This window comes from Strix uralensis, chromosome 2 (assembly GCF_047716275.1).
Source record: "Strix uralensis isolate ZFMK-TIS-50842 chromosome 2, bStrUra1, whole genome shotgun sequence".
Lineage (NCBI taxonomy): Eukaryota > Metazoa > Chordata > Aves > Strigiformes > Strigidae > Strix > Strix uralensis.
Genome location: NC_133973.1, coordinates 16182503 through 16198792, shown reverse-complemented (window position 1 = coordinate 16198792; position 16290 = coordinate 16182503).

Here is a 16290-nt window from a genome sequence, read left to right as displayed (position 1 = left end):
AAAGCCATAAATGTGCATAACTGGGCATGGGAGAAACTTTTTCCTTTAGAAGTCAGAATGGACAGTCTTGCAAATAAAAATTTCTTTAGCATGACAAATTATACACCTTAGTCTGCATTTTTCCATTTTGAAGTCCTAATCTGTATTAGGTCATTCTCTCAAGATTAAAATTCTACTTGCTCTCTGCTCTCTTAAATGGAAATTCTCATCTCTCTTCCCTTGTTTATCCTCTTACTGCTCAAAACTCTTCTCTACCTCTCACAGTAGCTTTGAACTGCAAGATCATCTCTTCCTCATCTCAACCCTAATGGCTGGATTCCAAATTCTCCTGGTTTTTATTCCTTGCTTAAGCCCTCTCTAACACCTTTTGCACTTGCTTCACATAGACAAAACATTTAAAATTGAAACAACAAATCCAAACCGTGTGTTACTTCAAGGGTTTGCAAACAGCCTCTGTTGTGTGGGAAGTCAGATCAGACTACCATAATGGTCTGTCTCTGGCCTTTGAACATAACAGAAAACTCTTTGTTCTTTCCTACTTACGCATGTAATTAGGAAGTAGAGCGTCAATCATCAGCCTATACGTATAGCCTATACTTCCCGGCTGTGCTGAATTCAGATATGCCTAGAAGAAAACATGATTTTAAGCCACATCAAAAAATAACTTTATTTAAAAAGTAACTTAATGAAATTACACTTTGCTCTGAGATTGAAAACCTATTTCATATATTCAGAATTTAAAATCCTGAAAGGTTCTCCTTTCCTTTAGTAAAAATAGGAGCACCACCTTTGAAAGGAAAGGGACATCTCCTATTAGGCAGATGGTTGTCATGGTATGAAAAATTGCCTTGTCTAACTGAAATCTGATACAAATGGTTTGGATATCAGGACTCGATATGTTGCATTTTTAACTACAGGCATAAAGAATTTTTTTCTACGTAAATTCACCTTGTTCAGATGATTGTTTGTGTGCAGATTCAAGAAAAAAAAATGAAGCTGATTACAGCAATGCTCACCTAGCTCCACATTTACACAAATCTATTATGTGTATTTCACTACATGTATATTTCACAATATATGTTTAGGTGTGTAGCTGTGGACCAGAACCCAGTGATGTTAGACCTTGCAGAAACACAAGAAAAGAAGGGCAAGATAGTTATTGCCCTAGAAAGCCCTCTGTACAGTAAATGGTTTGACCTCAAAACCTGCTTGCTTATACTCAAGAATATGCAATTCTACAAGGTATGAAGCTTTTCAGGTGCCACAGCCTCCCTTGTGAATACAAAGTCAGCTACCCTTCTGTGTGAAGAAAGCAGAATGGTTTTCCTCAACACTGGACCATCCTGTGGGCCGCACTGACTTCACTTCATGCCCTGTAACGTTATCGTGCAGCCTTCAATGCCATAATCTAGGCTACAGAATGCCTCTCCCCTACCCTGCTTTGACTGCTTGCCTGATAAACCTGAGACAGGATGGAAGATGGAACTCTGTGGCCATTTTGTGGTTAGTTAGCACAGCAAAAGAATGAGAGCAATGAAATACAGCTCAGGAAATGAGGCAGATAAACCATATCTGAATGCTTGTGTTCTCCCCCACACCACCATCTTCAACTCTCCTCCATGTCTCTTTACACACTGATATGCCAGAGAACTTGCATTAGACCAAAACGAGCTTACCTGGGACTGAGGTTGAATATTTCCATATTTTCACTGGTGTTTCCCTTCTGGCTTAGATTTATTAACAGCCCCTTTGCAGCAAAATTATTGGATAATAGGTAAAATAAATAATAATAGGTAAAATAAAATAAAAGGTAAATAAAGCTATAACTCATTCTGTGCAGTGATCTGCTGTGGAAAAAAAAAAAAAAAGTGCATTTCTGGTAGTAAAGAGTGAACATACTAGTAACAGTTTTTATTTTCTTATTCATATCCAGAATGCACAAGAGTTTTAATAACTTTAGTGAACAGAAGTCACAAACATGAGAGGATAGAAAAGAGACTATAGAAATTCAGGACCAATAGCAATTTTCTATTAAAATGAATACTGTTATACATTAATCACCAAGTTAGAAAAAATCCAGTTCACACATCTCAGCCTAGTCAAAAGAAATAAACACCAACAACAAGCAGCACATCTCTGACCCTCTCGACCTTTCAGATTTCTCTAATTAGTGCCATTTTGTATCAATCAGTATATTGGTATTATCTGACAAGTAGACCTACCATAATTACAGAAAACAACCCATGCCACCAAAAATACTACATCACTGAATATTCATATGTGAGTGTAAATAACAATTCAAGCACTGCTTGTATTACATTGGCCTAATCATTACTGGAGGAATCTATTAAAAGTACGCTGTCAGTCACAGTGATCTTGCTTGGCCAAGTGAATCAGAATCATTTCACCTGTTTGAAATAAACAAACAAACAAATAATAAAAAATAAATAGACCTGGACAACAAATAAACCCTGTGGTCAACAAATAAAGGAGCCAGTAGTAAGTCACCTGGTCTCCTGTCCTCTCCAGAGCCCAATATTCACCTTTCCTTCCACAGCAGATGGAAGGAAAAAAAACAAAACAAAACAAGAAAAGGTGTTGAAATTTTATGGTCAAGCAAGAGGTCAATTCTTCAGAAAAACTGCTCTCTTGCCAGTAGCTTCTGAAGCCAGTATTCACAGATGTAATGCAGTGAATAATGTCAGCATCACTGGAAACCGCCCTCCCTCAAGACCTCATGGCCATGTGAATGATAAAGTTACCAGAAGGGCCCCAGGCTAGTGAGAACAGAAACGAAGTGAAACAAAGTGGAGATAACACAATGCCTCAAGATCTGCCAACTCTCACACTGGACCCTGCTCCTCCAAAAATAGACAGGAGAGTGAATGAAGAGGAAAAAGATTTGTGAATTAGCTGCAGTAGTATCACTAAAAAGAACTCACAACACTCATCGACTTTGCCATTGCTCCATTTCACCATGCTTTCTTCTTTGAAGCTCAAACCCACTAGTAGGCTGTACATCATTACCCTCCTGATGTTTATAGTGACAGACCAGGAAAGGCATTCAACATACATATATCATAACCAATAGAAGAGCTTTCTTGAATTAATATGCACAAGTGATCTTTTCAGGTAACCAACAATGCTCAATAAACATAGACTTGTTCTTGTCAAGAGAATGTCACTTTTGCATTTCGTAACATAGGTTGGTCTAGGACTTTAGCAAATCACAAGTAAAAGATACTGTACTTCTTTATGGGAAGATTTTGTGCAACCTGAAAAAAAGAATAACTGAAACAATAAAACACCATATAAATGCCATGGATTTATACAGAAATTATTGTGAAAACCTGTGGAATTAGATAGAATCTTGTTTTAAAATTGTATTAAAGTATTCTGTAGAAATTAACGACACAGATATTTCTATTAAACACTACAGTATGGTCCAATTTAAAATTGGAGCTTTTCCATTAATAAGACACCTCCAGAATACTTACCTGCAGTTGTCCTAGACCATATGCATGCCATATACAATATTATATGTTTTTTACTTATGTATCTTACATATATTATACATATTCTAATTTTATATTATATGCACTAAATAATCTATATATTTCTGTACCCATATTTTGGGCTGTTTTACAACACAATGTCCAACAGCAACTGCCAGTATGTAAATAGCTTTACATCAGGTATAGCTTTACATCAGGTAACAGGTAATTAAACTATTACCTACAGTAGCTGAAACAGTATTGAACAGTCATAAATTGTGGCTGATTCAAACCACACTAACAAAAAAAAAAACAAACCCCCAAACCAATCCCTATTCTGTGAAAAGCTACAGCAATTTGAGATTCCGGTCTGTGATACAGATTGATATCCAGAGACCAACAGGGAGGTGGAAAGGAGGTAAGAGAGATGAACATTACCATCAACAGTAGAGAACAAACAGCAACAGTAAAGAATTGAATTTTATCTGAAGAAATGAATCAAAACCTCTTAAATAGTAATGAAAAAATACAGAAATACAACACCAGAACTTAAACAAAGTCATTTATAAGAGAATATTTCTAGAATATTTCCAACCTTCTGCAACAGGAAAATTCATGAATAATATTAGTGGCATTTATGTGATCCATTTTCTTCCTGTACAGTGCTTGTTTAATGTAATGAGATCTGGATTGGCTGAATATAGTACAAATTTTAAAGTGTTATACCTAAAACTGATCATGCATGTTAGAAGGAGAAAGAAAAAAAAAAAAGGCAAACAGAGCATTTTTAATGCATATAATACCACGTGTTAATATTGACACTCAGCTTCACTAATATAGGAGGTTATTGCTACTGTGAATTAACAATGCTCACAGATTAACAGCCCTAGAAGCCCCACAGATTACACAGGCATCTTCTATATATTTTTTTTTTTTTTTTAATTCTTGTTTCTATTCAGGTCAAGGCCATGACATACTAATTCTATTTGAACAATTCAAATCCCATTCTCTGAGGCAGACAATGTGGGAGAGGTATGACTGATAGAAGATGGATTTGCTTTATTCTCTGAAATTGAAGTGAAAATTACTTTTGTGTCACTACATTTTAATACACTCTTCTCATGAATATACATACCAGTATACATATATATATAGAACTATCCATATATATAGATGCAAGTTATTGCCTTTCTAGACACTAAAAGTCAAGTAAGTCTCATTTACAGCACCAGGAATTCAAATAGGACTAGACAGAAAACTGTCACTTTTGTTTGCAAGCACTGCATAAACTATGTACAGTAGTTTTCACCAAGCAGATAGTATGTAAGTCTCTTCTACTCTGAGAATAAAGCCAGAAAATTTTAGGTAGGATAGGACTGGGCTTGCCTACAGTATAAGTTAGAGAGAACGCTTATGTTTAAAAGAGGAAGCAAGTCAGTAGCTTGTTAGTTGTGGTCTTATGTCTCTCTTCCCTTCTCTGAGCCCTGCTTTTCAGGTTCTTACTTTTTGTGTACTAGCATTCCAGACACCTTTGGAATAGCAAGACAAATCCCTAGTAGCTACAAGTATGTTCAAGTCTTCAGAAAGTTTATGTTTGTGGAAGAAACCAAGGGACACCATTCCCTTTCCTCCGAGAACAAAGCAAGCTTCAGAGGTTGTTTTTGCTCAAAGCACACTGCTTACATGATTAGGCTTGTGCCCCCAGACCATCTAGAGATTATAGTCCTAAACTAATCGCTAAACCAAAGCGATGTGGAAGCCTGGATCTTGGAAGTGAAAACTTCTAGAAAACCTTTCCCTCTCAAAGGATGGAGCGGATTCCTAGCTGGTATTGGCTACCACTGCTCTGCTGAGAATTTACACCAGTGGAGCATCTGTCCCTGGAGAGAATTTATACCTATTAAGGATTTGCTTGAGTTTTGCTGCCTTGTCACAGTGCCAGGGGCTACAATCCCAGGAAGGCTTGTCTCCCTTAACATATAAACGAGCTATGTATTTTCCTTCATTTTTCAAGCACTGCCTTTATGTCATCTCCTTTGTGACAGGAAAATTGCAGCTGACTTATTTATATTTGCATCAGACACAAGGGTCTCAAGATAATTTCTTAACAAATCCTTTATAAGCCTGTGAGTATACCTGCCAACGTTGATAGAGGAAATACGGCATGCAAAGTACAATGGGTCTGTAGGGAAAGAATACAGAGCAAAGGCCCTCCTGACACAGACAGGAGATAATGTTTTCAGTGTGTAAATTCAGAACAACAGGGACTGCTACAAGGTAAGAGCAGTTAGAAAGTCTTTAAGTCTAACATATGTATTGACATCCTTTAATGGAGTAGGTTTCTGAGATAAATGTGTTATAATATTGGTCCTGGGAGTTGAAATGTGTTGACAGGCCTGTATGCAAGGCTCAACAGACTCATCTTTCCTGGAAATACAGTAGTGAAAATATGCAAGATTAGAGCTGACTCTATATCCAAATGTGATAATAGCCAAGACAGCTCTTCTCCAGTAGAGGTTGGAATAGCTCAGACATGATATAAATTAAGCCAATGAACTGATGCTTAACTTCACTATTACTCCATTTTGAACGGATTCTTGAAAGAAAACAACCACTTAACTTTTACTGTTTTACCACCCTCCGGTAAACTTACTAGGTTGGCATTCGTTATAGACTTTGCATTTTAGAGTAAGCATAATCAGACCTTTTAGAAGAGGTGAGAAAATCAGTTCTTCAGCTGAATAATATTTAGATATCATAGAATAGAAAAATACTTCTACTTGAAGCCCATGAGAGACAAAACGTTAACATTGGTTATGCAGGTCCCAATTTGAGTCCGAGAGCAAAAGTTCAAAGAAATCATCACAGACTTGTCATTACAGAATATGAGTTAAAGACAGAAAGGGGAAAGAATTGATCTCACTCTCATGTCATTAGGCTCACCGAACAAATATACAACATAAAACATAAGGAGGCATTAATACAGTGATATTCTAGTATCACTTGTCACATTTGTTAACTTCTTCCTCCAGGATAGGCCACTGTCAAAATGGCTGTGCTTAAGGCTGGCTTTTTCAGATTTAGCGATGCTCTAAAACAATTATTTCAAAAAGGAAGTACACCAAAGAAAGAAGAGCAAAGATCAGGTATATATTTTGCTGATTCAGAAGTACCATTGCCGTTTTGGAGGAAAATCTTCAAGTTTACTGCTTACCCACAGAAATTTGAAAACCAAAAGCAGCCTGGAATCATATTGCTATACATGCAATAATAAGACTAGTTTTTAAGGATCATTTCATTCTCTTTAAATGTTACCTTTTTGGGGAGAGGAGTTTGTGAAGTGAGCCATCCTACTGTGAGAAGTCCTAAAACCAGCCATATGTTATCAGACCAAACACATAGCTAGTCCAATACCTTGCCCCCAGTACAGCAAAAAATGACTGCTGAGAGAGAAAATGCACGAGAGAACCCCTTAATATGCTTTCCAGCTTCCCTAAAATCATAGAAGTGATCCTTGCCAGTGCTTCTGATTGAAGAAATTTATTTTGGATGCTAATGTAACTGTCTCAAGCACTCATTCACTTCTCCCTCCCACCAAACCATCTTGTTCACCCCCATCCAGAGTTGCTTTTGCCTCTCCTACAGTTCTTACAGGTTTTCTTTTTACCTCCCCTAAAACTTTGGGTAGAAAGAAACAAAACAATTCTCTTTACAAACAGGGAGGGTGTTGTACAAGTGCGATGTGCTGCAGAGCAGGAAGAAGCAGCAGCGAAGGGAGCAAAGTGTCTCAGGACAGCTGAGCTTCCCCATGTGCTCACTCCAGGGAGAGCAGCAGATATGTCCTGGAGGAGCACGTGACCATTCTTCTGGGCCACACTTCACCTGGCAGCAGACCACGAGGAGAAAGTTGCTATCCAAAGGGATGGGGCTTTTCTTATGGATCTTACATTCCTTTGAAGGTGAAACCTATTTGTGCGCCTATATGGGCTTAGCTGCACTCAGCTAAACTTTCATGTTCTTGTGGAGTGGGCTGTCAGGGTGCAAATACATTGTGGAGACTGACTGCAGATATCAGATGGACTCTCTGAAACATACTTAGCCAAAGCAATGGTTTGCAGTCTGAAATTATCTTTGTTACACCACCATTGGGCATTTGTATGCTGTCCTCTCTTCCTAAAGGTATCCTCTTTGCAACACTCTGTCACATAATTTGAGTTAAACACGGATATACAGGCTGTTAGAGTTGAGCTGGTATGATGGCATTTCTAAGTTCTGCCTGCACCACCGTTGCTACTGCAAAATTTCACACCCATTCATAGCTGGTCCTGCTTTATTCATCATAACAATGATCAATTAAATAGTCTAAACCAGTTGCAGGTATTTCAAGAAAACATTACATTTTCTTTTTCAAAACAAGTCTGCACAATGTTTTCATTAAAATCCTCTACAGCAGATCAAATGCACTTTCCCATTCACCATCAGCAATAGCAGCTGTGTACCTGAAGTAACCAAGGTAGCAGGAGGAAGAACTGCCTTATAAAACTAACTGAAACTGTCCATTTTGAGCTTTAAGTTACCATTTTCAAAGTGCTGAAATCATTTTGAAAGACGAAGTCTTCAAGGAAGTGCATATGACTTTGACACATTGGTCACTTGGCCACTGTTAACCTTACTCCATTTCAGACACACTAAAGGTATCATGTAAAGAGTGAAAGAGACTTCTCATTTCCTTTTAATGTAGGATTCAACAGAGAATGTACTTCCTTAGAAAGCTTTTTATATTCTCCTTGTTTTAGAACCTATTTCAGAAGCAGCAATTTTACCACCTTCTTTTCTTTAAAAAAAAAAAAAAAAAAAAAAGAAGAAACTTTGGAAGGCTTAAGATTTTTAAGATATTTTTCCCTAGCGTAGGGGGTTTTTTTCCCCTTCCAAATGTTCTGCTTATTCAAAATATATAAAAGAAATCAATAATCCAACAGTTCAATAAAACAGACAATACAAAACAGAGCCCAGTGCATTTAATCAGCTTTCACTTCCTTATCTCTGATCCCATGAACTTAATCACACTGTATGTATCTTTCAGGCATTACAGTCTAAACTAAAAGGCTCTGTGTGTGTGTGCACATGTGAGCATAGTGGGAAGCTTTTTTTTTTTAAATACTGTTTGGACCATTTTTCACAGAAACACAGACAGTGCCTTTCAGCATCAAACAAAGCCTATACAGTCCAATCTAGTCCAGTTTTGAATCTCTGAAAAGAGTCACTGTCAAACACTTCAGAGGAAAACATGGATCCATTCAGTAGAGCTGGCAAAGAGCAACTCTGCCATGTTGACTTCTGTATAGTTCTCCAAGAGACTGCCCAATGCATGAAGTTAAAACAAGTCACCCAAAATTGGTTACCAGTAATAATTCTGTCTATTCTGAGTCACAGCTTATTATGCCCTCATTCTAGGAAACATCTTGTGAAAATGATCTTCCAGTTGAAAGGCAGGCATTGCACTTCAACTTCCTGAACTTGGACTTTCCCAGGTTTTAATGATAAAGATCTTACTGCTTGCAGAGTATGAGAAGTTCTATATCTACAAATTTATGCAAGTCAGACCATGGAAAGGGGACAAAGCCAGCAGTTCAGAGTACTGTTTTGTTCCTAAGACTCTTTTTTTTCCACTTTAAGCCAGTGATTCAAGTCTTCTGTCACTTGAAAACACCTGGAAATAACTGACACACTGGTATTCCAATCATTACGATAATTATCTTAATTTTATTTTAAATCATTCTTCCAAATCGTTGGTGCACTCTGCAGTATTTTGGTTCCAGCATGGGAAATTTGGGGCTCAAAATCCATTTTATGCATATGTTTCTATTTACTAATGTATAATATTTATTCCATTCATAGTCCCTGTGTACTACTTTAAGTATGGTAATTAAATCCAGCAGAAAGTCTGATCATTTTTCCTCTTTAGCTCAACACATCTCTTCTCCTGTTCCTCCTCAGACATCCCTTCTTGTCAGAACTAGTATTTATTTCCCCCTTCCAAAAAACCACTTCTGCTGCAAATCAACTCTAAGAGCCACAAAAATGTTGCATTCCTTGAAGCAGCAGAGTAGCCTTCAGAGAGTGAAATTTGATAATGTCCCCTTTTGACATCCCCTGCCTCTGAAACCTCACAACTGTAAATGCTTTTCCAAACCACTTTCTCTTCCGCATTGGGAGCCAATTTGTATGATGCAACTTCAAAAAAAATAAAACATGCCCTTTGTGTTTCTTGGGTCAAGCATCAATAATTTGAAAAAGCAGCATCATCTCTCAGACTAAAGCAAAGCAGAGTTTAGAAGTTAGAACATTTTGTATTCTGCAAAAAGGAAATGTAAGGGAGACAGGCTTTTGTCAGAAGCCCAGACATTATTTTTTTTTTTTTTGTCTAAGAAAGAACATTTTATATCTTTTTTGTTTAACAATTTCACTTATTTTAATCTTTGACATCTCTGGAGTTGACAGTATACTGCCAATTGCCACTGTGACATCTGCTAGGGAGGGCAGAAATAGTTTGCAGGCTACTGACAGCTGCTGTGAGTTGCAAGACTCTGTCTTTTAAGAAAGAACATGGGAAGAAAATTTGTGGCAAAAAGCCTTCCTCATCCCCACCCTCTGCTATTATTGTACATTCTCAGCAAAAATAATGAATCCTCATTAAAAAGTATCATCATAATTTACAAAATAAATTCCCAGATTAGTCAGCTTCTGGAAATTGGTGGAGTCAGTCAGACCTTTACAAAGTAAACAAATGCTACTGGGTCAAGCTTGGCTTTTGTTGCTCCAAGATCTGTGTGGCTCACACATATCTATCTGTACATTTATCCTCTCATCATTTCTATGAGTAAAACACATAATTCTCAGTAGACAGATGGAAAAATGAGCACTGGAAACTTTGAGGACAAAACAGCAAATACACTTCAATAAGTCTTAACTCTGTTTTCCGATAAGTCAATAGGAACTTTGATTCTGATAGCAGAGTTAGGCCTACACTAAGGGCTTCTAAAAATCACATCAGAAGCAAATTGACCAAAAGAAATCAATAGAAAATCTATTGTCATGGTTTAAGCCCAGCCAGTAACTAAACCCCACACAGCTGCTCACTCACTCCCTGGCCCGGTGGGATGGGGGAAAGAATCGGAAGGGTAAAAGTGAGAAAACTCGTGGGTTGAGATAAAGACAGTTTAACAGGTAAAGCAAAAGCCGCGCGCACGTGCACAAAGCAAACCAAGGAATTCATTCACCACTTCCCATCGGCAGGCAGGTGTTCAGCCATCTCCAGGAAAGCAGGGCTCCATTTTGTGTAACGGTCACTTGTGAAGACAAACACCATCACTCCAAATGTCTCTCCCTTCCTTCTTCTTCCCACAGGTTTATATGCTGCGCGTGACATCATATGGTATGGAATATCCCTTTGCTCAGTTGGGGTCAGCTGTCCCAGCTGTGTCCCCTCTCAGCTTCTTGTGCACCCCCAGCCCACTCGCTGGTGGGGTGGTGTGAGGAGCAGAGAAGGCCTTGATGCTGTGCAGACACTGCTCAGCAATAATGAAAACATCTTGGCATTGTCAACACTGTTTTCAGCACAGATCCAAAACACAGCCCCCTACCAGCTACTACGAAGAAAATTAACTCTATCCCAGCCAAAACCAGCACAACTAGGAATCAAACTCTGATCTCCTGAACTTCAGGTTAATGCTACAGCCACAACACCATCCTCTCCACAAAACCATAGTTGCAGTTTATAGGTGCTTTACAATGAATGGTGTTACAGTGCACAGTTCAACACTTGAGACACAGCTCTACATGAAACTGTTTTCAGCACTTTGTGTTTTCAGCACTTGAATTCAAGGTTTGCATTCTCTTGAGAACCACACAGAAATATAAGTCCCAGCCTAACAGTTCAAGTCAACTTTAAATAAAAGACTACTCACATATTTAGAAAACCCAGACAAGCCTCTGAAAATACCAAGATGGTGAAAACCAGCCAACCAAGACCAGTTAATTCATATGTCTTAGGTAACTACTGTTTTCCAAGAGTGGCTGCAAGAGACTGGATGCAAGTGGACTTTTAGATGATGTACATTTAGATGATGCACATTTAGATGATGCAAATGTCCTTCAGAAAGGTGGTGTTTGTCTGTTCAATTACTGTGTTACACCAACACAGCACAACTACTTAAATCTACGCATTCATAAATAGTCTTCAATGTCATGGTGCTAACTAAAGGCAAGGGTACTTCAACAGGCTAGATATAGCCTAGCATACATCCAGTCAAGGGAAGAGTTTGTAAGTCTTTGTGTAATCCAATTCCAGGACCTGTGACTGCAGCAAGCACTAAGTGGAAGAGTGTGTTGTACAGTAAGGCTTCATGATCTGTCACCTGCAGTGCAGTCTGCTGAATTATTTAGTCTCTACTGGTACATAACTCACAACTACATTCTGAGTGTTTGAGTTAAACTGCAAACTGCCCAAGTCCTCTACAAACCCTGTTCCTCATTAAGCTGGGAATGTGACTGCTCTCCAGTGTACATTATTGTGAAGAAAGGAAGCTTCTTGAGTGAAGACATCAGCCTGTCAAGAAACTCCTTTTCCAGTATGCACATGCTGAATGCTGCTATGAATCCAGATCTTTCAATGCATAACCAGTAAGGCTTACGGTTACTAAAATATTGCTCATACATTGTACATTTTCTTTAAATAGGGTCAAGGATGGTGGTTTCTGGAGGGAACAGACACCTTACCTCTGTCTAAAATGTTCTCAATAAGAACACTAGCTAAAATATCCAAAGAATCAATAATTAATTTTATTTTTTGTTTGTAGCTTGCTAATTGAGTGAGTCGCTATCCAAACAGATGCTTTCCAAAAGGGACCTTTCTCAGCCGCTGGTGCTGCAGACTGCTGTGTAATGTACTAACCCACTGATCCATACTGCCTTCAATTTTCTTTGATGCTTCCTATTTTTCAAACGCTGAAGCATAATGTTAACCTTGCAGGTATAACATCATCTATTTCTAACATAGAAACCTCCTGCAATTTATTTGGGCAAATTTTCCAAAGACAGTACTTTACACATGGAGACCTTCTACGTGCATACCGTGCTTATAATAAATAGATAGATGGATAGATATATAGATAGATAGGCAGATAAATAAATGTCAACCTTTACATCTCGTTCTGAAGACAGATCACGTTATCTCATCAGCTGGAGACTACATCAATGGTTATGACTTAGCCACTTTATAAAACATTCTCTGAACCTCAGATGAGAGGCAAGTTATACACGAAAAATAGTGTGTGCAGGAAATATACATTGTATATCTACAAAATGGGCCATATCCCACTGCCATTAAAATTGATGGGAGTTTTGCCATTCACTTCAATGGGATCAGCAGCAGTATATAAAGATGAATTGGCTATAAGCGCACACACTGGCGCTTTATGGGCATGACAATATAAAAGCCCTGTGTGAAGTAATGAAATGAATTATAACAGTGCTGGGTATGTCAATCTTCCTTCTTCTACCTTCAGTTGCTGTATCAGGAACATTAAACGTTTCCCTAGTTAGCCATAGAATCATAAAAATTACAGATAAAAAAGTACTATTAAGTCTACTTCCTGCCAACACAAAATTATTCCTCCCTGCACTTTTTCTAACCCTCTGTGCAGTCTAGTTTTACACCAGTTAAATGTTCTGGCACGTTCTCTTCCTTGTAAAGACTTATTTCATCAGCTACTTAATCACACACTCAGCCAAGCTAGATTTTTCCTAGAAAATAAATCAACAAAGCAAAGAATCCCTACCAAAAACCCATGATATATCGCTCTGAATTTCCTCTTCTTTTACTTTGGGACAATTAGAAAAATACTTTTTGAAATGTCTATCAGTTACATATTTCCCTGCTTTTCATAGCCCACCACATCCAAATGCAGGCAGTAGTAAATGCTCATTTGTTACTGGTGTGATGGTGAACACCAGAAGCAGGCAGGGAGGTGAACTGATCATTTAGTTCTCTGAATTTTGAGTAACGTAATTCCAGAACTGAGGTCCAGTGGACACAAGAAACCTGAAATCTTTGAGGTAAAGTTTTAGCAGTCTACGGCAGGCATACTGGAAACTTACCAAAGCAGGGAACTGGAATTGGCAATTCTGGAGACCCTTTTCAATAATATGTTCATGGGGCACACACAACACCAAATCCCTTGATACAGGCAGTCCTTATTTTGTCAGCCAGATTGAATGAGGAGTTTGGGGACATGGTTATTTCTGGTCAAAATCTAATGAAATGTTCAGTCTAGAAACCACTATTTAATTCTCAGTAATACACACACGCTTGTCTTACATTTCTGAGTAAGACTGAAATCATTAAAAAATGAAGCTATCATTCTGTATTCACTTTCATGTTGCTCCTTGCCCATCCACTCCCTACTGCCTTATCACACTTCTGGGTTTTACCCTGTTTTAGTTAGGGCAGGGAGCACTAGCCTCCTTCCTCTTTTAGGGTAGGATGTTTAATAAGCAGTGAGTACATTAAAAAAAAGGGGAAAAGTACATCTAAAATATATGCTACGTCTTTATGTGTCTTCAAATCAAGGGACCTCAAGCAGGTTAAGATGCTACCAGAACACCTATTCAGAGACAAAGTTTTGCCTTGTTAGTCCGTGCCATACTAAGGTACTTGAAAACCGTTCATTCACAGATACTCACTGAAGCAAGACACGCACCTCTAGAGATCTCCCCGGAGGCAAATGAAGTCACTTGATACAAAGGGAGAATCAGGAGTCCTGTCAGGGCCCATACCTGACACAGGTGCAGCTATACAAGTATTACACATGAACAGTGTGGGTGACCGAGACAAAGCAACAGTTAGCCCACATCTCCTTTGAATCACTGTAAGAGCTACTCTGATGCTGCATGTAAACAAACCCCTTGCCTATTCTGACTGCTTTATTTGATTAGCCTTGTCAGAAGTAAGGTCAGGCCAAACTCCTACAGTCATTAAAGATGAAAGCCATATATCAGGGAAGCATCATTTTGTAAAGAACAAGGTAGGAATGTCACTAACCAGCTGAAGCGCTAGCCTCATTCAAATTTGGGCAGCTGTGCTGCCTTCCAGTGCTCCTATCTTCTTTAACAAAAGACTTAATTCTGCAACAACTTTTGGAGCACTTACTATGGAATTGATTATTACCTGTGGTTTTGGGGTAGCAGATCCATTTCCTTTTCTTCTGTGACCATGAATGCTTACATCACCATGACACACTGGTAAGTGACCATGGTACTGCCACGCCAATTCTGTCACTATCACAAAGCGAAACAGTGAGGAAGCATTTATATAAGTGACCACCTTAAACACAGCTGTAGGGAGTCGAAATTCTTCAGTGAAATACAAAGACTGGCACAAAACCTAGGTTTATGTTCCATCCCTTTCTCTCAAGAGTAGTTGTGACTTTTTGATCGAGGCATTTTATTTTGGTACCACCTGAAACACATTTTTAAAATGGAGCCATGGGAGCTCTGTGATGCTTGCTCCTGTTGAAAGCTATGTACAACTACTAAGAAAATAAAACCTTTCAAGGCCATTAAGGCCTTGACCTTAAATCTTAGGAGGCAGCCAGGAAGATCAGCCAATGAAAGCATTTTCTGACAAATGTTCCATGATTGCTATGACCTGTCTTACTAAAAACTATCTTTAGTAAAAAAATCATGTGGTGGGGACACAGCAGCACCATCTAAAAGCTAAGACTAGTGACTGAATATGCTCTGTGCTCTCTGATTCAAGTTTGACATACTGATAACCAAGAAAGTTTCACTTTTACCAGAGTTTTTACCTGAAAGATAAGAGACTACACCAACATGTGCCTGTACAAGTTCCCCTGGAAGAGTCTTATTTATAGCCAATTGCATAAAGTTAAATCAGCTTATCGGCAGGCCATATTCTATGACAGAACAGCCTATTTAAGACAGATCAGATTCTCAACATTTCCTCCCACCAAATGAATTTTTCTGATAGGAATGCTGCACTGGTACAACCATTCATTTTGCAAGAAACAGGTAGCCATGCTCTATTTAAGTGATCATAGCTAATTTAAATATCCTGTAAATTTAAAGGAAACCCCCCAGTTTTCATGATTGATGTCCTCAAAAGACATTTTTCTCCTAAGGTAGCCAAATGAACTAAGGGGGATCCTCCCATCCCAGCACAGGTAACTGGCTCCCACTCTCCCCCAAAGGAAGTCTTCTCTCCCCACCACCCAGACCCTCACAGACTTTTTCCTCCGCAGGCTCCAGCATCGCTGGTCTTCCAGGCTAAAAGCCATGGCATCTCTTTTCCAGTATTTCACATTTTTCTTCCACTGCTGTGTTCCTGATCTTTTCATTTTACCCCTCTTTCAGCATGCTTCATCCTCTCTTTGCACATCTTAGTAAGAAAGCCAAGAGTTCATTAGTCCCCTAGTTGACTGTAACAGTTCACAATCATTTGTGTGTAATCTGTTTTTCCACTCTATTCCAGAGTGGAGAATGCTTTTGACAAGCCATAATTGAATTGTTCACTGAATAAAGGATAAAATTTGGCAAATACTGAAGTCACCTTTATAGAAGGCCTTCATTTCTTATTGTGCCGAGCCGCCCCCCCCCCCCCCCCCCCCCCCCGAAACTAACAGGGGAATTACTTTTCGTATGTTTGAAAAGGGAATGGCAGAAAAGCGTGATAGTATTTGAGCTCCAGTTATCCCTGCTGCCTCTGAGGTATACTGGC